This window comes from Equus asinus, chromosome 30, assembly GCF_041296235.1.
Source record: "Equus asinus isolate D_3611 breed Donkey chromosome 30, EquAss-T2T_v2, whole genome shotgun sequence".
Classification (NCBI taxonomy): Eukaryota; Metazoa; Chordata; class Mammalia; order Perissodactyla; family Equidae; genus Equus; species Equus asinus.
Genome location: NC_091819.1, coordinates 11,825,173 through 11,842,542, shown reverse-complemented (window position 1 = coordinate 11,842,542; position 17,370 = coordinate 11,825,173).

Sequence of the window (17,370 nt, the reverse complement as noted above, 5' to 3'; positions counted from 1 at the left end):
TACATTTCACTATTGATTAATTTATCTGTAATATAGAAAATATTGATGAATTTGAATTATCAAAAATTATATCTTCATCAAGAGGTAATAATATTTTAAATAGCATATATTAAACACATAATTATATACTAAACTTACAACATTAGCCAATTTTTCCACATTAATATTGTCTTGAATTTTGTGACCAATAGACAAAATTCTCTTTCTCTCTCTGTTATCTGTCTCCCAAGATGGCCTCATTGATCCCCGTGTCCTTGGTATATTCAAGTCTTTGTGTAGGCCCCTCCCACATTGTAATGTGTCTGGTCTGTGTAACCAATAATGATGCTATGGGGCCCCTGAGATTAGGTTATGTAAGGCATGTGAAGTCTTTCTTTCTCTTTCTCTTTCTCCGTCATCACTTACTGAAGTCAATCACTGTGTTCTCAGGCACTCTGTGGAGAGGACTTCTTGGGGTTCTCTAAGATCTCCTACCGAAAGTCCAAGGGGGATGAAGAATCAGGCCTTCAGCTAACAGCCAGGTGAGTGAGTGGGAGGTGATCCACCAGTCCCAGTCAAGCCTTCAGATGACTTATTAAAAATCTTGCCTGAGGGGCCAGCGGGTGGCACAGTGGTTAATTTCACACATTCTGCTTCAGCGGGCCAGGGCTCACTGGTTCGGATCCTGGGTGGTGACATGGCACCGCTTGGTAAAGCCATGCTGTGGTAGGCGTCCCATGTATAAAGTAGAGGAAGATGGGCACGGATGTTAGCTCAGAGCCAGTCTTCCTCAGCAAAAAGAGGAGGATTGGCAGCAGATATTAGCTCAGGGCTGATCTTCCTCAAAAAAAAAAATCTTGCCCCGGAACCATCCAACTAAGCCACTCCACTTATAAACTACATAGACGATAAATTTTTTAAGCCACTAAGTTTTGGTAATTTGTTACACAACAATAGATGATTAATATACTATGTTATATATCTAAACAGTAATATAACAGGCGAAAGTTGAAAATAAAACCTTTCCAGTATTGCGTATAATTGAAATCAAGAATCATTTACATAGATTTTATTTTTAGCTTTTTACAGATGAATAACTATTATAGTTATTTTGCCCATATTTATATTTTAGATGAAACATTTAATTTATCAGTGGAATAATACAACTTGTCAGATGATTTTGCTAATACTCTCCATAGACCTGGGAGGGACAGACGGAAAAATTAAATCATAAATCCAGTTGATCCGTATTTTTCATTTGTTCCATATTTGAGACTTTGCTTACTTGACAAAATTTAATTTTAACCTGAAAATCGATACTTGTGGTATTTTTGTGGTCATTTGAGGATGTGTTTAGAGTGGCGAAAAATTTTAGTCTCCCTATGCTCAAATTACCAGCTGAGGTTAAACAAGGGGACATTCTATCCTCTTGTTTCAGTTCTCACATTCTCTAAAATTGTCTTTTTTGTGGTATATTTAGTGCCACATTTTTTCAAATTGTGTCCCATGTGTTAGCTATTTTTCTGATTAGAGTGGTTCCAGATAGTAGAGCTGAAGGACTGTCCAATGTTCCTAAGAACAAGAAGACGCATATGCCTTACAGAGAAAATACATATGTCTTTAAATGCAGGTATCCTTAAACAGAAACACACACAAAGCAAGGTTCTGTGTTAATCAGTTGATGAAAATGTTGCTCTGTATTTCCCCAAAGACTAATGGTTCAGTGTACGCTAAATCAGCATTTGTGGCAATTTCATGCAATAATGTATTATAATTATAATTATTACATTATAGATTAATACATATATATGTATATATATGTATTATAATATAATGTATTATAACCAATGTAAATAACGAGAATTGACTGTATTACTTTTGATTTAGTGTAATAGCACATGTAGACACAGCCTAAGGTTTCCACACAATAGTCTGGCAAAAACCGTTGCCTTTTGCTTCCATATAATATGCATTATGATATTTGAAGAGAAAAAATGAAAACTACTGCTTGAGATTTACTACATCTAGGAAAACCAAGAGTATTCATGTTTCATAATTCTTAACTAAGGTTGAAAAAGTTTTGAAATATCCTTTACCTAGATATAATATTTTTGTTAAACTTAGGGTATAACAAATTCATTTTAATTAAAATGATTTTAAGCCTTGTTTACAGTAAGAATCTAGATGAAGAGATTACTCTTAAAACTATTCCCTTGATATAAATATGAGCTATGTATTTCTAATTAGATAAAATTTGGTTTTTACTGTTTATGGGAGTGTGTTTACATACAAACTTTTACTTCGTTATCAATTAAGCATGTTTTAAACATGAACTATTCAAAGAACTACCAAGCATCCAAAGAAGTACTGCTTTTTAGAATAAACCACAAAAAAAGTAGAATTTGGAATTTAGATAGCTGAAATTTTGTATAAGTGACATTCTGGTTGTCCAGTGGTTAAGATATGGTGCTCTCACCACCACAGTCTGGGTTCATGTCCCCATCAGGGAACCACACCACGTGTCTATCAGTTGTCATACCATGGTGGCTGCATATGACTGTGATGCTGAAAGCTTTGCCACTGAGATTTCAAATACCAACAGGGTCACCCACCATGGACAGGTTTCAGCAGAGCTTCCAGACTAAGACAGACTAAGAAGAAGGATCTGACCACCCACTTCTGAAAAAACTGGCCATGAAAACCCTATGAATAGCAGCGGAGCATTGTCTGATACGGTGCCGGGAGGGGAGAGGATGGTGCAAGAAGACTGGGCAGGGTTCTGCTCTGCTGGACACAGAGTTTCTAGGAGTCAGAATCCATTCCACAGCGTTAACAACAAATAAGCGACAGAAGATGAAAGTAGTCATTTAAAAGTCATTTAATATGATATAGTTTTAGTAAACAATTGCATTTCAAGATTGTAAAGCTTTAAGAATTTTGGTAAGAAGTAAGAGGTCTTCCATAAGAAATAACAGGAATATTTTTTCATATTATCTTTTTTTTCCTAAGCACATTTCACTGGTGCTGTTTATTATTTTTTATTTTTTTCCCCAGAATCACCATAATCCCCTAATCCTTCCCTCAGGGGTAGCAATATAGCAAAATAAGATGGGCTCTGGCTCTTTTATCTTTCCATCATGACAAATCTTCAGGAAGTGTTGCGTGTCCTTATATTTTGTCAGGTATTTTTTTCTTTTAAGTTTTTTTCCGCCTCCTAATCACATTCTAATGTAATATTTTAGATAAAAATCTTTGGCTGTTTCCCCCTTAGCCTGCAAGGGTAACGAGTAATCAAAATTGAACAGATCTTGAAGTATTAAGAAATCCAACCCAGAGCTTTTTGTAGTACCTGTGTTAATAATTATAAAACCCACAAGTTGTCTGTGTTAAGTCGTGTGTATAGTAGGGAGGAGTGTGTGTGTGCATGTGTGCCCTAAGATCATTGTTTTTAATCAATGTTTTCATTCAGTCAGTCAGTCACTGAGTCTTTGATATATTCACTTACAAATTGTCACTCCTGGGGATTTTATTTGGCACGTGTTCTCAAACCACAAGTAAGTATAAAGTTTTAAAATTCTACAATTTTACACGTCAAGCAACCAAAGTGTGCTACTTTAGTGTTGTGTGTATAATAGATAAGCTTACATAGAATGTGGTTAAATGTTGAAATGGTCAAGGCTAGTATTTTAAAATAAAGCACATCCCATCTAATTTGATATCAGTTAGGACCATTTCTGCATGCTGGGAATTAAACAAATTATCATTGTTTATTAACTTTCTAAGAGCTTTTATTCAAAGGCACCTTCAGAAGTTCTGTTTATGTTTAGTCTAATGGACAGAGCCTCTAAGGCAGCCGCCCATGATCCCTGCTTCCCAGTGTTCACACCTTTGGATGGGCGGGACCTGTGACTTGCTTCTAACCAATACAATATGGCAAAGATGATGGGCTGTCACTTTGGGTATTATGTTATATTAGTTCAGACTCCATCTTACTGGCAGACTTGCTCTAGCGGCTCTCCTTACCGACGGGATAAAGTAGGTTTCTGTGTTGGGAAAGCCCATAAGGAGAGGAACAGTAGGCAGCCTCTAATTTCGGAGAGAGGCCTTTTAGATTCCAGCCTGCAAAAGGCTGGGCCTCTCAGCCACTCAGCTGCAAGAAAATGAATTCTGCCGACAACCTGAGGGAGCTTCAAAGCGGATTCTTTCCTAGGAGAGCTTCAGATGGGAGCACAGCCTCATGGATGCATCCATGGCAACCTTATGAGAAGCTAAGCAGAGGACCGTGTAAAGCGGTTAGACTTCTGACCACAGAAAATGTAAGACAATAAAGAGGTGCTATGTTAAGCTGCTAAATTTGTAGTAATTTGTTAGCGATGGAAAACCAATGCATTTTTAAAAGTAAGTAAACATATGTAAGTTTGAATGAAATTGAAAAAGTTATTTCCAAAGATTTAGTTGCCAGCCTTCCTGAAAACTAAAACTAAACTAAACTATAATAAAAATGGTGTGACAAGGAGTTGTTTAGTTTGAAATTTTCTCCGTTTTTTAATCATTATAACTACTTAATGAAAAGAGAAATCACTGACAATTTTTTAAAGCTCTTAATAATGTTGAGAAAGATTTAAAAACACATTCCTACACAGACTCAATTGTCTTTTTTCCCTTCCAAAAACAAAACTAACAAAGAAGACAAAGAAATAGAAACCTGAATATGTCTTAAAAGTTTGAAATAAAGAAACAATAAATAACACCAGGCTTGCATAAAAACGATGCTCATTATGACACTTTCAGCATACCTTTTAAGAAGCAATTCCTTGTGGTTAAAAATCAGTATTTTTTGCATAAACTTTTAGTCACATGTTATAAATAATCTCAAGATGTCTTTTATGACTGAATATATGATGTTTATTTTTAATGAAGACCTATACTCAGGCATCCGCTTGATTTCATTTATTGAATCCATATTGAAGTTATCTTTTTAAAGACAGTTTCAAGCAAATTAGTAAATTCATTCTTTGAAAAATATAAGATATTTCACAAATATTATAGGGATAACAGACATGGCAAGAAGCATGAATTACAGGAGAAAATAATATCTCTGTAAAACCAAACTGATGATTAAATTGCACAATAATCAAATTCACTAGGAGTTAAAAGCCAGAGTTTAAATGGGTGACTATTCCAACACAAGACGGCACTGCTATTCTTTCTACTCCAAAGTAGTCTCACATAATTCTGAAGACCAAAGACTGTAAGCGTGACAAATGAGTTTGGATTCTGGGTCTCCTAATTCTCCTGTGAAATCTTGGATATGTCCCTTCTCCTCCAGTAGGCTCAGTTTTCTCAGAAGTAAGATGGGGTAATATCTAGAGGATGGATTGCTGAGAATATTAAGTTAGACTTAGAGCATATAAAGTACTTGGCATAATTCCTGAAACTTAGTTCAATAAGTCAGTGTTGTGTCATATTGCTATTGTTGTAGATGTTAATATTATTATTGTAATCTTCACCAAATTTATGCTTTCTTGACTCTGAGTTATTCCAAAAGACAACTAATATGATCAAATAAATGACCCATTATTTCAGTATTTTAAAACAAACAAACACACAGAAACAATTAGTCTTCACTCCCTTCTTCAGGTTAAATTTATATGACTCCTGCTTTTCAGAATGTTAAAAAATGCATTTCATTATCCTCAGATTGAACAAAATACAGTAAAAATATTTGAAGGGAAACTGAGGTGGTTTTATACTCTTATTTAAATAGGTACCTCATAAGGAAACATATTTTTATGACAAAAAATCTTCTGAATTTTTTACATTGCAAAACATATCTAAGTTTCTCATCTAATGACCTGATTGTATCGCAGTTATATGTTCTATTGTTGATATTACCTTGTGTAAAATTATGTTAACAAAAGGAAGAAAATAAGGGAAACCACGTAGAATTATGAATCATGGATCACAGGTTTAAAAGGCAAAAAAAGAACTTTGAGATTTAACCGATGAATGAAAATCAGAGGGTAAGTTGGCATTTCTTCAAACTAACCCTATCCGTAATGCTGAAGCATCTTAATCTTTCATAGCACATTCAGCCAGAGTTTCATATAAAGGCATTTCAATTTAATTTAAATTGGCTGAAACAATCAGATAGGTTTTCTCTCATAAATGGCTTGCTTTTGCAATGGGTGTAAAAGCCATTAGCTTTTTTTTAAGCAGGTATGAGGTATGAAGATTTGTCTCTGGAGACGAGCACTGATTATTAATAAAGAGGTTGTGAAAATTGAACATGACTTTCTGCCAACACAGTAACACAGACTCTGTTAAGTGACAAGTGACATTAAGAGCCCTTGAGAGGCAGGTCTCTGTCAGAGGAAGGAGATTCATTTCAGTGTAAGGGGAATAAAATATTACCATTATAGAGAAAGTTTAATTTCATTTCCTACCTGAGGATTATAGTAAACCAAAGAGAACTTGTTTGAGAGTTTGTCATGACATCTGATTTTGTTCAACTTGCCTGGCTTGTAAGTCATCTAAAAAACTCCATGATAGTGTTCCGTTTTTTTCAAATTCTTCAAAAGCTTCTTGTTCATTTTTTTTTAAACAGTAGTTTGTTGGGTTTTTTGTTTTACTGCGGTAACATTGGTTTATAGCATTATATAAATTTCAGGTGTGTACCATTATATTTCGATTTCTGTGTCCATTACATCATGTTTACCACCCAAAGACTAATTACAGTCCATCACCACACACGTGCTTAATCACCCCTTTTGCCCTCCCCCCTGCCTCACTTCCCCTCTGAAGCACCAATCCAATCTCTGTCTCTATGTGTTTGGTTGTTGTTCTTTTTATCTTCTATTTATGAGTAAGATCATACGGTATTTGACTTTCTCCCTCTGACTTATTTTTCTGAGCATAATACCCTCAAGGTCCAGTCATTGTTGTCACAAATGGAAAGATTTCAACCTTTCTTATGGCTGAGTAGTAATCCCTTGTGTATATATGCCACCACTTCTTCATCCATCCGTCCCTTGATGGGCACCTAGGTTGCTTCCAAGTCTTGGTTATTGTGAATAATGCTGCAATACACATAGGGGTGCATATATCTTTATGCATTCATGTTCTTTGGAAAAATACTCCACAGTGGAATAGCTGGATCGTGTGTTCTATTCTAAATTTTTTGAGGAATCTCTATAATATTTTCCATAGTGGCTGCACCAGTTTGCATTCCCACCAGCAGTATATGACAGTTCCCTTTTCTCCACATCCTCTCCAACACTTGCTATTTCTTGTCTTGTTTATTATAGCCATTCTGACAGGCATGAGGTGATAGCTCATCGTAGTTTTGTTTTGCGTTTCCCTAATAAGTGATGATCTTGAACATCTTTTCACGTGCCTATTGGCCATCTGTATATGTGCTTTGGAGAAATGGATGTTCAGATCTTTTGCCCATTTTTTAATTGGGTCGTTAGTTTTTTTGTTATTGAGATGTATGAGTTCTTTATATATTTTGGATATTAAGCCCTTATCAGATATATGGTTTTCAAATATCTTCTCCCAATTATTAGGTGGTCTTTTCATTTTGTTAATGCTTTCCTTTGGTGTGCAGAAGCTTTTTAGTTTGATGTAGTCCCATTTGGTTATTTTTCCTATTGTTTCCCTTGCCTGGTCAGACATGGTACTTGAAAATGTGTGGCTAAGACTGATGCCGAAAGGCATGCTGCTTATGTTTTCTTGTTCGGTTTTCAATTCTAGTATGTTTCGTAATGTGACATAAATATCTCCCTGTTGATTATCTATTTCCTTTAATCTATGGTGCCACAAAATCCTTAAACTCCGCAATAACTTGACGGCACCCTTCAGGCATCGTGCCTTGGATCTTGCCATTTCTCCAAACTTCTGCATCTCTCAAATCCCCGAGTTATTCATGAACTTCTGTCTTTTAGGCTCTCTTATAGCAGCTCCCTTTTTCTCTTCTCAAATTCCTGCTGTTTCTGTCCTTCACACTAGTTTCTGTGATTGTATAATCTCCAACTCAATCAAGATAATAAAGTTAGAAATTTCATAATAGACTTCCTCTTTCAATCCTCTCACCCACCAAAATTTCCCTGCTATTTTTGCATTGATCATTTATAACTATAAACACTCTAGTATTGTTCGCTGTTATATTATATAATACATTATATATTATCAATATAATAATATTAGTGTATCATATATTAATATTATCAATATATTATATATTAATGCATAATTATGGTATATTATTATAGTCTATAATATATTATACACACACATATATGGATACACAACACACATATATAAACGCACAATATGTATGGCTACGTATGCACAATATACCAGTTGATTCTTATATCCTCAAATTTAAAATAAACATTTAAACTCTTCTAACTAATTCTTGCTACACATGCCAGTATATTTTTTTTCTATATAATGTTTAGACAGAATAGTCCATTGATTTGTCCATTTAGTCCTTCATTTTTGCCGATATTCCTGTATTCAATATTTCGTAAACACCTATAAGGCCAGGCACTACTCTTGATGGTATGACAGAAAGGTGAAGAAGGCATATTCCCTGTCCTAAAAGATTTAATAGTCTAGTATAGAAGATCTGGAGGCCAGTATTTAAAAAGCATCATGGCAAGTTCAGTAATAAAGTCCCAGCCAAGAGTGGTGGGTAATAGGAATATAAGACAGAATGCAATGTATAGAATAGAGAATGCAAGGCAAAAGTCAATAAAAGAATATGGTCATAGGTGTGGATGAAGATAATATTCGTAGAATCTATTTGTAAAGAATTGGCTATGTATCATCTATGTGTAGTGGTCCTAAATGATTAGACTTGAGCATCCATTTTTTTCCATCATTTACTTCATACGGTTTGAGTCTTTCTAGGTTCCTCTAGCACCTAGTACATGTCTATGTAGGCATCACATCTCACTATAATTATAGATTTATAGTACATATCATTGTCTTCCATTATATAGGCCACTGATGTTAAGAACAACATCATGTTTGACTTCATGTCTCAGCATCTACTTCAATGTTTTGACTACATTTGACACTGAGTAAATGTTTGCTTAATGGAACCATTAATCATTCAAGTTTCAATTTCCTAAAAAGCATGGATTCTAGAATGATAATGTCAATGGTTGGGTTTTTGACTCAGCTTATTTCTAGTACCATATACTTGGGAAATTATTTAAGCTCCCTTCTTCAGTGCCCTTACCTATAAAATGCACCAGTATCTACTTCTAGAATTATTGTAGGGATTAATTGATTTGAACATTAAGAACAGACCCTAACAATAGTCAATGCTATCTAAGATAGCTATTTTGTTACACTATTTCTTTGTCATTTTAAATATTACTATTCTATTTCACACACACACACACACACACGCACACATCAATTTTCCTTTGTCTTGCAATAGCTTTCTACCTGTTGCTTGTACCACCAGCATCTCTATCTTCTAATATGTTCTTCACATTACCATAGAGGTCATGACGTAAAACCCAGATATAATCACATAATTTTCACCATTTAAATTTATGTATACATTTTGATGTTTCATATGTACGTATCCTTCATATTTCACAAGATTTTGATTTATTTAAATGTAGAGATTTTATCTTTTTTTAATGGGTCCATAGAACATCCAAACTCATGGCTATGAAAGAAACTGGAATTGAACTGATTTCAATTAATTTGAATTGAAACATGCTCTGAATTTGCAGTGAAAGAAAAGCCAACTTGAAAAATAATAATGAAAACGACCAGTTTTTTTCTATATAAGATTGCTTTGGAGGATATTCGAAAAAAATTTTCCACTGTATTTCACAGTGATAACCATCCCAGATGAGAGTATCAGCTCAAATCACAAATCTTCACGGCCTTCAGACACAGTTGCCTTTTGTTTATTTGTTTGTTTTAATGACATAGAGTAAAAAATGTGGAGAAGCTTTACATTAAAACCTCAACAGTGTTAGTCTTGAAGCAAATGCTTAAGATTATAACGTATGCTGTGTCAGCACTGAACACATCTATAAGTGACAAAGAAGTCCATATATCCCTTAGTAAATGTATTTTTGCATGTTATATGTGACCCTAAGGCAGTATTGGCACTTTCTATCTCGATTTTCTCATCTGTAAAGCAGAGATGATAATAGTATCTATTGCATGCGTATGTGGTAAGTATACCCACAGTGTTTATGGCGTTTGGATCAAAATGGCTGGTACTTGGTAAGTTATTGATAAATAAGTTACTATTATGCCATTACTTAATTGAGTTTTATTAATCATTGTCTCTAAGCTTCAGGCTTGTTAAAATTATGTGTGATAGGAAAATAAGTATTCTTGCAAAAATATAAAAATGAAATAATCAGTTTAATGTGGACATCAGTGTTGAGAAAACTGTAGCCCATGGACCAAATCCAGCCTGCCATCTGTTTTGTAAATAAAGTTTTATTGGAGCACAGTCATATGCAGTGATTTATGCATTGTCTGTGGCTGCTGTCCCAGGACAACAACAGAGTTGAGTATTTGCAGCAGAAACCATGTAGCCCATAAAGTGCAACATATTTACTATGCAAAAACTAGCATCTTAATGGAAAATAGTTTGTTAACCCCTGGTGTAGATCATAGTATAGTCAACATCAGCTTGTTAGTCTCCTTCCTCCATCCTAATAAATGTTTTAATTTATAAGTTGATCAGTCAGTCATGAATTGTATTTTATATTATTAATATATGTAGATTTGCTGTGTTCCTATATTGGTGAAAACATATCCATTTAAGTTAAAAATCTGTTTTGAGGCATTATTAGTATTTCCTAGTATCATACATTTATAAAGTAGGAGTGCTGGAATTCAATTCATATTTTGTCTGATTCCAAAGACAACATTCTAATATTCATTTCACTACAATACATTGCATTACAGAAGAGAATAATTTTCCAAAATATTTGTAGAGAATTTAACTTATTATTCTGTAGTTAAAATGGAAATAAATAACCATTACAGTATGCCAAGGATGTTAAATTAAATAAAATAATACGTATGAAAACAGTGTTTATTTTTTTACTTTCTTCACCAAAGACAAGACTGAATCAAGGAAAGGAATTTGTTTCCTTCAAAGAGAACACACTAGTCTTAAATTTTTATCATGTGTAGATAAAAAGAGAAAGTTAAAAAGTTGATTAGAAAAATCTACAAACCTTTGAAAGCCTGGAGTTGAAAATGCAGATCTTACTTTAAATCATTTTGACCTCATATAATATATTCGATCAATTAGTCTCCTTTCTGTTTTACCTTGTAATTATTTTTTTGTTTTGAAATTCCCACTGTCAAACAGTTTTCCAACAGTATTTCATAAAGCAAAACAAATACATACATGATTTTTCATAGTCATCAAAGATACAGCTAGCATTAACAGTATGCAATTATGTCCTATAATTTGCAATTGCAAATCAAGGTGTATCAATTTTATAATGGTTTATATGTCTTTAAACTCAAGAGAATATGTTTAGAAACTACAGAAAAGAAAAGTGCATTTCTCGATTTTAGCTATTGCCGTCAATTATAGAAAAAATCCGTTAAGTAAATGCATTGCTAATATAGCTACAAATCCTTTGGGAAATAAAAAATGACAAAAATTTACAATAAGGGAAATATTTGAGCCTTGCTAACCTAATATAGATTCAACAATGAACTGAAATGGTGGTAGTTTTCTGGCTTTTTATAATACTGGAAACATGACTTTTTATTTGTTCTGTAAAATAACACACCATTGATTTTTTTAGAAGCAAGATGTTGCTACTTATCATGTGCATTTCTTCTAAATATTTGTGTTATGGAAATTCACATGTGGTATTATTACTGCTAAAAACTGATAGGTGAAAATAAATAATTACATTTAACAGATTTAAAAAGAAGTAGCAGGGGCTGGCCCCATGGCCGAGTGGCTAAGTTCGCTCATTCCACTGCAGGCGGCCCAGTGTTTTGTTGGTTCGAATCCTGGGCAGGGATGTGGCACTGCTCACCAAACCACGCTGAGGCAGCGTACCACATGCCACAACTAGAAGGACCCACAACGAAGAATATACAACTATATACCTGGGGTCTTTGGGGAGAAAAAGGAAAAAAATAAAATCTTAAAAAAAAAAAAGTAGCAGGACATTTAAAGATTGTGACTAAGCAAGATATCAACCATTTTTAGCTGTACAGTTATTTGTGCCTCTGATCTTAATATTAACAGTTCTTGCTGCAAGCCAGCATTCCAGATGTTCTCCATTACTCCCCCCCTACTCTATAGTAAAGAGAAATTATAGAAGATAAATGAGAAATAAGTCTAAACTCATGATGTTTATGGCAATGGGATCAATAACTAGCACTCTTAAAATAGAAAAATAAACTTTATAAAACAGTCTTTCTAACAAGATTGCATGTTGCCACTGAAAACAAATTTCTGATACCTTAGGGATGCAATTAATAATAGCTGAAGGTTTAGTGTTTCAGAAAACCTGTACAGAATAACAACCCAATTCTATGACCTACGTGTTTCAAAGGGGGGTAGGTGAATTTGAGGAAGGCTATCAATAGATTATGATTTATTCTAGTAGTTTTTATAATATTGTAGCTGTTTTTATTTAAGGCAGACACTGTTGACAATGTTTTTCATCCATGTACCTGGATTAATCTGAAAAATTTATGTTACTGCAGCAGTCACAGCAACAGACCTAGGCTAAAACTAATATTGTTAATAAAAAAATGTTTCCGATGCTCACAATTTCTTTTGTTTTGCCCATTTTCACTCCTATTATAATTTTGCCTTTCCATTTCAACAAATTTGGTAAATCGGTGTTTTTTCTCATGGCGTATGCCCTAAACCAAAAAGGTTTTTCTATTGGTCATTTATATAACAAACTAGATGTAAGCCAAGGGTGTTATTCTCTCAGAAATATTTGATAAGGCTAATACTTCCTTAAGAAATAGCTAACTTTGATCCTGTTAAAAGAATTTCAGTTTAGAATGAAAGAAATGAGAGTATTTTGTGCACAAGTATTATTGGCAGTAGAGCTGAGACCATATCAACAAGGAAGCGACACCAGAGAGTCATTAGTGAAAAAAAAAAAAAAAAACTTACACAGCATCTTAAAGGCAAAGCATCTAACTGGTTAGTTGAGGTATCTTGAATAATTGGAATATCGATCTAAGGTGTTCTCTTTTTTTTTTAATCACTGCTTTCAAAGTTATGCTATATAATCATTCTTTCCTATCCTCAATGACATTTCAAGGAGAATCCATCATTATATAGTCACCTTCCATTAAAAAAAAATGCAACTAGGTACGAATTCAATCTCAAACTCAGTTCAAAGTCTCATTATTTTCTTTAAATGGTTCAAGACCTTTGAACTGGGAGGATCCAGCGTTCGTTCTTTCACTACCCTCTTCTTCACATCCTGCTCTTCAGTGGTTAAATGACAGCAGCCTGGAGCACGGTTTATGCTGCAATACTGCTCATTCTTTTTATGATCCCATTAACACAGATTCTGCTCAAAAGTATCAGCTACTCACATCAATTCCATATCTTTTCTGTCCATTAATTCCTCAAACCATCCTATGTGACAACTTCATCTCAACATGTCCAAAAGGAGCTGCTGTCCCCAACCACGTGTCATCTACACCTTCCCTTGTCTTTCTCTAAAATAGTAAGGGTCCTATTATCTGCCCAGCTGATCAAGCTAGAAGTCTCAGAATCTTATTTAATTACTTCTTCAATATTATCATTCACCTAATAGTTTATTGGTTCCTTAAGTTTTTATATGAAAATATATCTTTCTCACTCATCCCTAATTATTTTATCTTCACTGTCAAAATTCTAGTCTAAACCAAGATGGTCAACATATTGGGCTATTATAGGAGAGTCTTCTCCACATCCCTCTCCCCACCTCTCTCTTTTCCAATTTATGTTTCTCAAAGCAAAGCAGTTTTGAAAATATATATACACACACAGACAAGTTATTTCATGTTATTTCCATGCTTAAACTATTTCAATCACTTCCCACTTACTTAACAGAAAAACCTCCCCCTTGTCTGCTAGCCTCAGGATCTGATCTCTTTTCCTTTTCCCTTTTCTTTTTTTTTCTATAGCATTTAAACATTTAGTCCTACTTTGCATGCAAGCAGTTTGTTTTGTTTTTATCTATCTGGCTTAACATCCATTAGATCATATCTTCATTGTAAACATTGTAAAATGTTGTTCCCCAAATCCCTCTGTTTACGTAGGGTAACCAAGCATTTCTCTCTATCACTGATTGACATTATTTTCATTAATTTAATTTTTTTTATTTTCAACTTTGTACTTATTTGTCATTTGTCTACTATATTATACAGTGATTTTTACAACAAATGTATTAATGTCTGTTAAAGTCATCAATGTATATTGATGTATACTAATTATACAATGTATACTATGTATGAGTTGCATACTAATAATGAAGAATTAGAGATGATTTGCCTTATTAGTTATAAAAGCATAATACATAAACAACCACATATGTATATGTGTATGCATGTATATGATATATATGTTTATGAATACAGTACATATATGTATATGTGTGTGTGAAAAAGATGTGTGCGATGTGTGATAAAGTGATAATGTGGTAAAGATGGCCCCATGATCAAGTGAGAAAGGTATTTAGAAAACTTATGTGTAGTAGAGATGTATCTCTTCATTATACATTTAATTAAACCCTAAGCTAGTAGAAGGAAATATGGAAAAATATCCTTGTAACCTAGGCATGGGATGATATAATTGAAACAATTCAAATGCAAGTTGAAGCCAAAACCATTGCAAGAAATATTAATTAACATGATTGCATCAAAGTCAGAATTTAGTTAAACGAAGGACGCAATAGACCAAGTTTCCAGACAGAGGCCTATCAGGGAATGACATCAAAATATCGAAACTCATCAAGCGAATAATGCGGGAAGATTAAGGAGAATAAAATTTTATATTTCAATCTAATCTGACAAAACATATAAAGCTGAATAAGTCAAATGTTGATTGGATTGTTGGAAAACCTGACAATTTTAGTATTGTTGATTTTTTTTTTAAATTTAGCTGTTTTAGTGGGTGAATAGAAGCTCATTTTAAAAAACTGTTAGGAAAGTCCTACATTAGAATTATTCTATATATGTATATCAGTGACTATGTTAGCACCCAGGAAAATCAAGCATTCACTTAATCTGTGACCCAGTATTTCTATTCCTGAGTAGGTATACACATCTCAGAAAAGTTATCTTCGTGTTCTCTTGGTCCTCTGTACATGGATATTCATCCCCTTGTTATTAGTGATATCAGGGAGACATAAGCAGTCCAGGTTTCCATCATTGCTGAAGTTTTTAAGTAAAAATGTGGATACGCACTAAGGAGAAGAATGCATCAGCAAGAATTACCAGACTATCTGCTAAAGAAGTCTGTTAAGATGTCTAGATAGATATCTGAGAAATAGTAGCAACCGAAATTATCCATCCACTGGTGAATCGATAAACAAAATGTGGGATGTCCACACAATGGAACACTGTACAAAAATAAAAAGGAATGAGTGCTGATACACTTAACAGAAGCCTCATGATAAGTGAAAATCCAGACTCATATAACTGCATAGTATATAATTCCATAGGATTATTACGGAGATATAAAATTGTGGGTAGTGAAAGAGAAGTGAATGGTAACCTGAACGCTGCTGAGAAGAATGGTAATATTCATGTAGTAGAAGATCTGATGTCTATCAAGAAGGATGGTATTTGTGACTCATCTCTGATTTTTTTTAATGGCACTCAGTGACAGTTTCTATATTTCAGGTAAAACGTTATTGCACAATTGCTGAGGCAAACATTATCTGCAGGGCTGCAGCATATCGGCTCCATTTGGTATTAAGAAATGAGATATAATTTATTCTCAAACTGGTAATTTTGGCTGCCTTCCACCTATTTCCAGGAAATCAGATGTGCATAGTAGATATGTACTGCTATCAATTATCACCCTAAATGCATTATGGAATGTGATATCACTTCTTTCTGCTTGATTCAAAGGGCTTCTCATTGTAGTTCTATAAAAAGTTGAGGGTGGGTCATAGAAAAAACATATGGTGATGTAGTTATATATGGAGCTATTATGATTCTGTTGGGTTTTTTTAACCCTATAGAAGACCACCAGTATGCTCTAATGGAGTGAACTTCACAATATATGTAAGTCAAATTATTTTGCTATACACCTTAAACTTATACAGTGCTTATGCCAATAATATCTCAATAAAACTGGAAAAATCAAAATCTGAATGGAGATAATCTACATATGACTATATTTAATGTTTTGAAAATATTTTGTGCATTTAAGTGAAACATAAAATGGTTTTATAACAGTTATTAAGTATTTTTTCAATAAGTATGAATACTACAAATAATTGCAAGGATTTTTTTTGAGTCAACATGTTTACAATCCAGAATACACTGAATCACTCTCCAAAATTTGCCACACTCAGAAGCTTTGCATTTACATATGTGGATATGCAGGACAGGCTTTCTTAAGATTTGTTCCGTTAAAGCAGGACCATTTCCACCAGGGGAAAAGACAGAGTCCCAAGCTATGAGCATCACCGGGGCACTTAAAGATCCTTGAACTCAGAAGCCAGCAGCTTAGTAGAGGAGTCAGTATCATGAGGGGGGACATTGACTCTGATCATCAGGACTTGCAATGAAATGAGGGAATGGAAGATTATATTTAGCTTCCAGACTGTGTGCTTCTTGGTACTCCCTTGTCCAGTTTTGATGGCAGATGGAGAAGTCTGGCAACCTCAGACTAAGATAGTAATGGTGGTCAGAAGTTCAGACTCTCAGTGACAAAACTACTAGACAAAACTTGGGTGAATATATTTATTAATTTAGCTGTGGAAAATATTAAAAGGTAACATTAAAGGGAAAATATTAAAGGTAACATCCACCAGATAAGATTGTTAAAATTGCCTACATAAATTGTTTTTAAGCTTTTGCTTGAACATCACATAAAATACAAAAATGCTTATGCCTTTATTTTTATAACTTTGCATCTTAGTATATCTGTCCTTCTTATTTGGCTGCAACTAACAATCAGAATTTAATTAAATCACTGGCCTCAATTAATATCTATAATTTTGGTCTATGTGAAATAAGTTTGACTCGGCAACATATTTTCTTAAATTGTTAAAAGCTATTTTATGTTCCTACAATAGATTAGTATTTTTGTAAACTTTTCAAGTTGTTTTGGGAACGGTTAGTTTAGAAGATAAGGTTGTGCACAAATATCTGTGGACCAAGGGCAAAGTGTTT